Source organism: Bombina bombina, chromosome 5 (assembly GCF_027579735.1).
Source record: "Bombina bombina isolate aBomBom1 chromosome 5, aBomBom1.pri, whole genome shotgun sequence".
NCBI lineage: Eukaryota > Metazoa > Chordata > Amphibia > Anura > Bombinatoridae > Bombina > Bombina bombina.
Window position 1 is genome coordinate 553,987,223 of NC_069503.1, and position 11,121 is coordinate 553,998,343.

Below are 11,121 nucleotides of genomic sequence, written 5' to 3' on the forward strand. Positions count from 1 at the left end.
AGGATAGCATTTATTGGAAAACGTTGGAGATCTCAAAATAAAGCTGCTTAACTTTTAAATGATATGTACATACCTTAAATCCTTAGGGTTTTTTGGTTTAAGTCGGCACGACTGTTTGTTTATGCGTGTGGCTCTGAGCTGAGTATTCAGCGTGTGTGAGGAGAGAGACGCGCCGACAGCACAGCTTGTGCTGCGGCGTGTGACGTCACAGGGCATACACGCTTGAGGCGAAGTCCCGCCTCGATCTGTGTTTGAATATACTGCAATGGTAGAAAAAGCTTGAGAGGTTAGAAATGCTTAAATTCAAATTGACAAGTAGTTGTGGTGATGAAAAGCAATAGAACAATAATATCAATAATAAGACTTGAATTTCCAAAAAGGAGTTAAGGTTTAACTGATACTTGGCTTGTTGAATCCTTGAAGAGGGATGAATCAAACAATCCTCAGACTGCAATAATCAAGCAATGCAGTGAGGAGAAGGTGTGTCTTAAATAGAGAACAGACAAGGGAGGAGATCCTGAATTAAAGGCACAGTTTTAGACAGGATCATGACACTCACCCAGAATCCTTTGCTGCATTGGAAACAGTGTAATCAAAGAGTTTCTGGGGTAAAAGCAAGTCTTCTGACTTGTCTAGATTTGTAAATGGTTTACACAATGAGTTATTTTCTCTACATTTTGGATTTAGTGGAGGATTTTAAACTCACTTTTCGTCTCCCCATATTTTAAATTGCTGTTTTATATATATATATATATATATATATATATATATGTAAAATAGAAATGGCTGCAGCACTCCTAGTTGTTTTTTATAACATTTTTATTACAAGCAGTGAAATACAGGCGACGTTTCGGGCCTCTGCCCTTTCTCAAGCCAAGTGATTAGTACATAATCCAACTCCACCTTTTATAGGCAGTCCATGTGACACAACACAGGTGTAGATAATTACAATTGTGACAATATATATTCTTACAACAGAATAAAAATAATCAATAAACAGTGATTTTGTTTTATAATCATAACTATGCATTTTTTATATACAAAAAACTTGTAATTTTCAATTTATGTAATTCTTTACACACCTTCTTATTTTTAAATATTTAGTGTTACTGTGGGGAAAATATAAAGTGACCTTAACAGTTCATTATCTTATCTGTGAATTATGTGAGATAATTTCATGTTAGTGATTTTTCATTACCATTTATTTATACTATTAAAAATTTTTTTTAATTTTATTAAAAACAGTAATCAAACTAACAACTAAATTCTAATCTTGCAAGATATGTTTTATCTCTGATGGATGTTAAACAGGGGAATGCATACACTCTAATATTATTTACTATATGTAAACCATAACAACAGCATTCAAAATAAGATCCTTATATTTTTACAAACAACCTATTTTTTTATTATGTTATTCAGCACATCTCTTTTTTCAAGTTGTTTTCTTTTCTTTATGTGAATCTTGATCTAAATCATAGAAAGAAAGTTTACAGTAAATTATCATAATCATTACAGAAACAAAAACAGGTTATAGTCTTTATTTAAACCTTTAGGGTGCATACTTTCTAGTCTATTGATCCAAATAACCTCTCTCTGCTGTAGTTTTTTAACCCTATCCTGTCCCCTTCTCTGTATTGGAACATGTTCAAGGATTTGAAACCTTAACTGATTAACATTATGGTTTTTCTCTTTAAAGTGTGCAGATACAGGTAAATCTGTAATGGCCTTACGTATGGTGTATTTGTGTTGTGTGAGTCTGTCTTTCATTTTTTGGGTAGTTTCCCCTATGTATATTAGCCCACAGGGACATTTTAGAGAATATATGACATGATCCGTTTGACAAGTAAACAAACCAAAAAAACAAAAAAAACAAGTAAACAAAATGGTAATGAAAAATCACTAACATGAAATTATCTCACATAATTCACAGATAAGATAATGAACTGTTAAGGTCACTTTATATTTTCCCCACAGTAACACTAAATATTTAAAAATAAGAAGGTGTGTAAAGAATTACATAAATTGAAAATTACAAGTTTTTTGTATATAAAAAATGCATAGTTATGATTATAAAACAAAATCACTGTTTATTGATTATTTTTATTCTGTTGTAAGAATATATATTGTCACAATTGTAATTATCTACACCTGTGTTGTGTCACATGGACTGCCTATAAAAGGTGGAGTTGGATTATGTACTAATCACTTGGCTTGAGAAAGGGCAGAGGCCCGAAACGTCGCCTGTATTTCACTGCTTGTAATAAAAATGTTATAAAAAACAACTAGGAGTGCTGCAGCCATTTCTATTTTACATATTAATACCTGTCAAGGTGAGACAGCGGCTGCTTGCACCCTTATCGAGGACAGAATTGGTGCTGGACGTTAACTTGTTTATATATATATATATATATATATATATATATATATATATATATATATATATATATATATATATATATAAAACTTCCATGTGTGTCTGCACTCACAATGCAATAGGGACATCAACCAGGGTGCCAAGTCAGGTATATCAATAATCCATTATAGAAGAGGACTGCACTCACTGGATTTGGTATATAAAATAAAAATTTTAGTATGAAAGGGACACCATGAAGGTATATAACCATGAAATGGTTAAACACTACAGACGGTACATCGACGATGTCTTCCTAATATGGTGTGGCCCTGTTGATTTACTCACTGAATGGGTAACTAAACTTAATGCTCTAACTTGTCCCATCAAGTTCGAACTAAAATTTGACCTAGACCAGATAGATTTTCTGGATCTAAGAATCTACAAGAAGGAAGGGAAACTATCTACAACTTTATACACAAAACCCACAGATCAGAATTCTTTACTTGAAGCAACAAGTAACCATCCGCCACATACCAGGAGGGCTATTGTGAAATCCCAAATGATCATTGTAATGAGGAACAATACTGAGGCAACCAACAGGTTAACCCAAATGGATGAAATGTCCAACAAATTCCTGCAGAGGGGCTACTCACCTGAACTGATAGAGGAAGTAAGACAAGAATTAATGTCTGAAAACGAACGAACAAAATCTGCTGACAAGAAACCAAGAATGGTTTTTACAACCACCTATAACAAAGGGAAAAAGGTCTTGGCTGATTCTATCAAAAACAGATGGGAAATCCTTGGCACCGACCAAACGCTCCCCTTTGGACACTTGGACCCACCAATCATGGGATACAGACGTGGCAGAAGCCTCAGGGATCTATTGATGCAGACGGACCTCGAGCAAAACTACACAAAGAAGTGGCTAAAATCCACTAAAACAGGTTGCTTCAGATGCCTGGGGTGCACCACCTGCAGTGGCATGATCCCCTGCAAGGTGTTTCGACACCCACATACCACACAGAAGTACACCATAAGGCACTTCATCACATGCACAACAAGTCACGTTGTATACCTTCTAAGCTGCTGTTGTGGAAAATATTACGTTGGTAAAACATCTGACAACGCACGGATAAGAATGGCAAATCAACGTTCAGCAATTCGTACTGCTTTGGATAAGGGAACAGCAGACCAACCAGTGGCTAGACACTTCCTACAGGCCAAGCATAAGGTAACAGACATACGTTTTATCCTCATTGACCACGTCCCACCGCTACGGCGGGGGGGTAATTGGAATAGAATACTCCTGCAGAGGGAGACCAAGTGGATACACAGACTTGACACCCTATACCCGAGGGGACTTAATATGTCCAATGACTGGCACTGTTTCCTATAATATCTGTGTAACCAGCAATGGTCCTTCCTCGGACTGTGCATGATACCTTACCCTATATGGCAAGGTTTCCTGATTTAGGCAAGAACATACATTGGCCATATCATCAATATCTGTTTGCAAAGTGATAGGATGTTTTACTTTTACTTCCAAAATTTGCCCACTGACTATGCATATGCTTTATTGATTTATCTGGATACCATGGCTCGCTGTTAATATAACCCTGATTTTATCTTTTGTATATGACCACACTTGATTGCCAATTGTAACAGGGGAACTATGATTGTAACACTGAGATCCCACTGTAAGAGTAACATGTTACTCAGGCACAAGACTCTGGCATATGTTTTACCAGTATAGGATTGTTGTTGTTGTTTATTTTGTATCATGATTAGTTCTAGCACCAACATTCTGGTAGACTATGCTCTCTTTAAGTACATTTACTAACCCTATACTGTTTCGTACACATATGGCTCTCTGGATAGATATGGTACTCATAACATGCATTAGCACATTTTGGGCAGACTAGGGCTCTCAGATACATATAACTATCTGCAAGTCAGGCGGCTTCTCTTAGCCTTTTTGGGATATGATAGAAGTATACAAGCAATATAGACCCATGTTATGCTGTTGTTTTTGTGATATATACTCAGATGTTTAGACAATTTGCCCCTTTCCTACAAGTGTAGGTATGTACAATAATTTTTTGGCTTCCCCCAGCAGTTGCGGCTAACATTGGTTAGCTGTCATCTATGTTTTCTGACTGCTTGATACACACCCCCCTGATGACGTCAGACAGCTATGCAAATTAGCCATGCTCACTGACACCGTTGACACAGACGCGGGACTGTGTTGATCCGCGCCTGTTTTTGAAACTTCTAACTGACATATCTTGTCTCCAGCTCCCTCTCTGCAACACGCTGCAATCACTTTGACAGTATCTATCACATCTCATGCCAAGTAAGTTACCTGAACTAGAGACATTGCTGGCTGGTAGAGATATATATATATATATTTTCCCCTTTGAGATATAAATAGCGATCTTACGTTGCTGACTCTTTGTATGTATTGCAATCACACAGCTTTGAAATTATCTATATTACCCCTTAGGCTCAGTAGTCGGTGATGGTGTGATGACACCCTCTTTCTCTCTAAGATTAGTCTATGGATGGTATACGATACCTACTGATGTTCAACAGTTGACACACACATCTACATGCTTGCCTAAATCTTGACATACGTGTTTTTCTGGCTATGAGCCCTTTTTCTCTACTTGTCCTTTGTTTACTGAGAAGTATGTTTTACTGAGAGATACTGATGCACTAATGTTTAAATGCTGATATACTGCCTAGGTCCTGCAACTATCTTTTATTGAGCGCTGTTTCCTATAGACTGCCTTTATCAATGTTAAGTTGTTTCTTTGTGGTAGCTATTTCAGTATGTCACACATCACATTGTAGGGGGACATTTTATTTCTTTGGGTGAACCTTGAGTGTTTTAGGTGCTACTCATATGTCATGTCATTTATTGTTTGAGAATAGTTTTAAGATATACTTATATGGTTTGCACAATTATACTGTTTTTAACTATCACATTAGTAAAGGTAGGAATATTGTTAATTAGGTGATTCACCTGTTGTCATGGTTACATAGGTTTTGGCTCAATTTCACTAATTGTTTGATGGGAGGGGCTATGTTGCTTTATATTGCACACTGTTCATTTGCACTGTTGCCTGGTCTGAGGAAGGGGTCTGCGTACCCCGAAACGTCACCTTAATAAAAAAAATTATTTTATATACCAAATCCAGTGAGTGCAGTCCTCTTCTATAATGGATTATTTATATATATATATATATATATATATATATATATCATAAAAAAGATTTCTTAGGAAAAAAATAATTTTGTTTGTGTTACATGCATGTTATTAATAATTGTAATTATATTATTACCAGTCTGAGTCCTTCTAGTTACAAGTTTAACACGTCGGACTCTTTTTGGGGAAAGCTCTCGACCAATCAAGAGGCAGTGAAAAAGCCTCACTCCTTGAAGTTTTAATTAACATGGATCTTAAGTAATGTGGTGGATGTTTGCCCTTCAATTTTTCCTTTTCCTATCTTTAGAAAAAAAATAAATGTAAAAAAGTTAGGTTACTGTTATTTGCATGTTACATTATCATATATATATATTGTCTATTAAAAATGTAATGCATGTTCTACTAACAAAGTTAATATACTAACAATACTAATCTATTTATATTCACTAACTACTTTTGTACGATAGATCTTTTAAGTTATGTAACCATAACCAAAATATAAATACAGGTGGCCCTCGTTTTACAACGGTTCAATTTACACTGTTTCAGAATAACAACCTTTTTTTCTAGTCATGAGACTGCTAGTGAAAAGCATTGAGAAGCAGTGCATTTATTAAAATAGCCAGTAGGTGGAACTGTCCGCTTGTGTTGCAGCAAAGCCAAGCAAGCTGAAATTAATCAGTTTAACCAGACCTGAGCTATCGAGCAGATTTCAAAGGAACAAGATCTTCCTGTCTATAAATCAGTCCAGATTCGAATGCATAGAAAGAACTGTTTGCAGAAAAATGCAAGTGAAGTCTGTGTTGTGTGATTATTTTATTAGGTTTATAATGCTGTTTAGCAAATGTTTTGTTCATTTAGCTTAGTTTAATTATATATTCTGTGTTGTGTGATTATTTTATTAGGTTTATAATGCTGTTTAGCATTTAAAGTCTTCATTTCAAAGCTTTAAAAATAATGTATTAGGTGTTACTTATGACAATTTTGAGAGGGGCCTGGAACTTATCTCCCTCACTTCCCATTGACTTACATTATAAACTGGGTTTCAATTTACAATGGTTTCGATTTACAACCATTCCTTCTGGAACCTAACCCCGGCGTAAACTGAGGGCTACCTGTATATCTATATAAGGATATTGATTTAAATATATATATATATATATATATATATATATATATATATATATATATATATATATTTACTGTATATATACACATTGAATAATATAAATTTATAAGATATAGTTCAAGGGACACTGAACCCAAAATGTTTATTTCATGTTTGTGATAGAGAATACAATTTCAAAAAATATTACAATTTACTTCTATTATATAACTTGCTTTATTATTTTGATCTCTTTTTTAAAAAAAAATATAGCATATAATGAGCCTATCTAGATATGCTTCTAGGTAAAGGATATCAAGAAAATAAAGCAAATTATATAATAAAAGTATATTTTAAAATGGTTTAAAATTGCATGTTTAGTTGAAATCATGAAAGAACAAATTTTAGTTTCATGTCTATTCAAAGAAAACTATTGATTTCCAAATTTCACATACATTTTTGATTTTAGTAAAATTTGTCTAATTAATACTATTTTGCATTTTTCTTTGTTCACGTGCAATCTTGATTGGTAAAACAAGAGGGTAAGTTTAGGAACAATAACATTGCTAATACAGAACATGGTTAGAATATGATACTTGCGTATAATTTTATATACTATGTGATGATGTTAAACCATGCAATTCTAATACTAGTGTCCCTTTAAGCTTAAACAGAACACATTGAAACTTTTAAAATAGACATTTTAATTGTTTCAAAGATGACGCAATTAAAATACTTACAAGTCCGCAGCAGTCTTTTAATGGAGTGGTAATACTCTGGCTCCCTCCTTTTTAAATCACTATATTTTCTAAGGCACTGACATCTTGTTCGTTTGATATTAGAGACTGAATACATTCTGTGTAACATCTCGTAAATAATCGTATCCCTACAATCTTGTTTCAAAGCTCGAACTTCTCCAATTTTTTGGAGGAAATATCTATCCATACCGTATACTAAAATAATTAATTCACCAGCTGTAGATGGCTCTGGCGAGACATGTTTGACGCAGATTTGAATTAAATTGTTACATGTCGCGTGATTAATGTGTTCTGTTTTATATCAGAGCATATATTAGTTTTTATTTGATAAATAATTATTTATTTTCCATTTTTTAAAAATGTTTTTTTTACATTGTTTATTTCTTTTTTATTATCCAAAAAAATATATTTTGTTAAGTACACTCAAGTTTGTAATTTACTAATCCATTTATCACAATTAATATTTATTAGATGTTTGCATGATTTGTTTTAGGAAGTGTTATTTTTTCTTCTAATGTTATTGTTGTTATCTATCTTTCAATGAATATCAATAATTTAAAGAGGGGCATTAAGTTTGGGTTCATCTTTTTTCTTCTTTAACTTTTTATCCTATCATTAAACAACAAAAATAAACTTTATTGTTACATCATGTTATCTTCTGAGATGTATAATATATAGTTAATGGACATTATTAAAAACATTATTCAATAAGCTCTTCTTCCATATTGGACCACAAATGAAAGTCACACTTTCTATTCTCGTTTTGTAATAGATGATTACTCTAAAGTATGTAATACAATATTACAAATGTGTGGGGGAATGAAAATAACTATGCATTAAAAAGTATATATATATATATATATATATATATATATATAGTTTTATTTTTAAAAATGTTTCATTTATGAAAAACAAATATTGTATTTGTAAAAAATAAAATAATAAGATAGATGTAATAATAGTATAATTATTTTAATGAACTTTGAACAAATATATAAATAGACTTTTAATAATTCAAACAATATTCAGTCTTCAAAATAATTTTCAGAAACCCTGTCCCTAGTTGCAATTCCACGTCTGTTTGGAGCTTCAATACAAATGTCATCAGGGAATTCTTCCATTTGTATTAGTGTTTTATCTTCAATTTGACATCCTCTCCTAATGGCTATGTTATGTAGAATACAGCAAACCAAGATCATTTTGGCCACTTTCTCTGGTGCATACTGCATCACACCTCCTGAGCGCATTTTTAGTAATCCAAATGTCCTCTCAATTATGTCACTTGTGCTTCTATAGGACTCATTAAATCATATTTGTTGTCTACCTTGAGGATTCTGATATGGATTAAGTAAGCATTCTGATAACGAGTATTCTGCATCCCCTGTAAGGTAAAAAAAAAAAAAAATCTTTATTTGACAGAAAAGTAAAAATTATACATTCAAGAATTAAAAAGAGCAAAAAGTGTTGAACTAATTTGACATTTAGTTCCAACATTTAATTAGGTTGATTCTCTTCTTAGCCATTGTTGAAAGGTTTATCTAGGTAAGCTAAAATGCATCCAACAAAATAGCTTTATAGCTGATTGTTTGATAAATACTGTGTATATATATATATATACGTTCTATTTGGCTGATCCATGTGTTCCTTTAGAAACCTGTAGTGCATCGCTGTTCCTTAAACAAAGGATACAAAGTAAATATAACAATATAATTAAGAATACTTTTTAAAACCAATATTTATGTTAAACAAAAATCATGTTCCATTTTTTATTTGTGGATGATGAAATTCACAATGCACTACACTGGGATCTGACTAGCAGTGGCGGTTCTACATGGGGGCCTAAAGGGGCCAGTGCCCCTGTAAAAATGTCCCTGGGAACCCCTGAGCTTATCTGTGAAGTTGAGTCCTTGTTTTGCTGCAGTGTCATTTTTATTCCACACTCGCCTCCTGATGTCAGAGCACCCCTCCTGCGTGATGTCATCATTCCTAAATGGTGGCGAGTGGTTTTGCATGAATCTGATGCATAAAATGTTATGAGCGGATACGTTGATTGTTTAGTAATTATGAATAATTGCGAGTTCTTTGGCGAGCGAGGTCTTTTTTGTGGAAAAAGAAGTCAGATCGAGTAGTATCGGACAGGTACGCTCGCAAGTAAAAAACTGCGGATTTATGCATGACTGACTGCTTAGTACATGTGAATATTGATCCATGTGCGGATAAAGACGCAAAATTTGACACGAAAAGCAAACTGACTGCTTAGTACATAGAGCTTATAGAGATTTATACAGAGCCTTCATTACAACCTTGAATTGCAAGTTTATCTCCATTAAAGTCAAAGGAGCCACATCTATCTTTTAACCACATCTCAGCACATAGAACACGTTTTACTGTGAAAGATACCAGCATCACTAAAACAAATTATTAAATTATATGCATATGAGAGAGAAAAAACAGTAGAAAACAAAAAGAAAAACTGAACCAAGGGATCTTTATTCCATACTAATTTGGAACCGTGTGGGCCACTTAAAAGCAACCTTTTGTGTTTTGGACTTTGTATTAATAAAACTTAGAAGATTCAATGAGTGAGCACAAGTCTCTCAAAAAGCACAGCAGATGTCTTGGATCTCAGCAGTAGCATAAGCATACACAAGTATCCAGGCAGAGGTCTTTGGTCTCAGCAGCAGTATAAGCATACACAAGTATCATGGCAGAGGTCTTTGGTCTCAGCAGAAGGGCAGGCATACACAAGTATCTCAGAAGAGGTCTTTGGTATCAGCAGTCGGATAAGCATACTCAAGTATCATAGCAGAGGTATTGGGTCTCAGCAGCAGGGCAAGCATACACAAGTATCAGCAGAGGAGCAGGAACCAGGAGAGAGGATCTACCAAGGCAATAACTCAGTACAGAGTGAGGTACTGAGTAGCCTTTTATAGGAACTCCCACACCTGCGCCCTCCAGGTGGGAGTTCCTGAAATTAGTGCCTGGCCCTTTAAATCTAGGCGCGCGCATAGAGAGTTGCAGCCACAGCTGCTGGAGGACTGGTCTCAGTGTCTCTCCATGTGGGATGCCGAGACGGATTGTTAGGGGCTGTGCATTCACTGCAACGGCGACTAGGAGAGCAGGTAAGCTGGGGGCCCTGTATTCGGCGCATCGGCGGTTAGGAACCTAACAGTAGCTAATCATGTCTGCTCGACCTCGATAAATGCCGACAGCATACACTGTCATCATTTAACATTGCACATCTGGTGAAATGCTTGTGCAATGCTGCCCCCTGCTCACTGGCGGCCGCTAGCAGGGGCTGTCAATCATCCCAATCTTATCTGATCGGGATGATTTGAGTCCGCCACCTAAAAAGTAATGGAGAAGTTAAGAAGCAGCGGTCTTACGACCACTGCTTCTTAACTTACGTTTCAGGCGGACCTGAAACGATGGGGCTCCGTAGCAGCATCCACTGCTTAATAAATGGACCCCAATTACTTTCTGTTTTCTATATGAGTATGTAGTTATGTTTATTGTCCATATTTGCTTAACAATATTTTGCCTTTTTGGGGCCTTCTATATTACAATATTATCACTTGAGAAATGTAACGACCACTAATTCAGACACAATGCAAAAATCAATTTTGGGAGAAAATTGATGATATATTTTAATCAACACCTTGAATGGGATCAAAAAGATAACATTTACTCA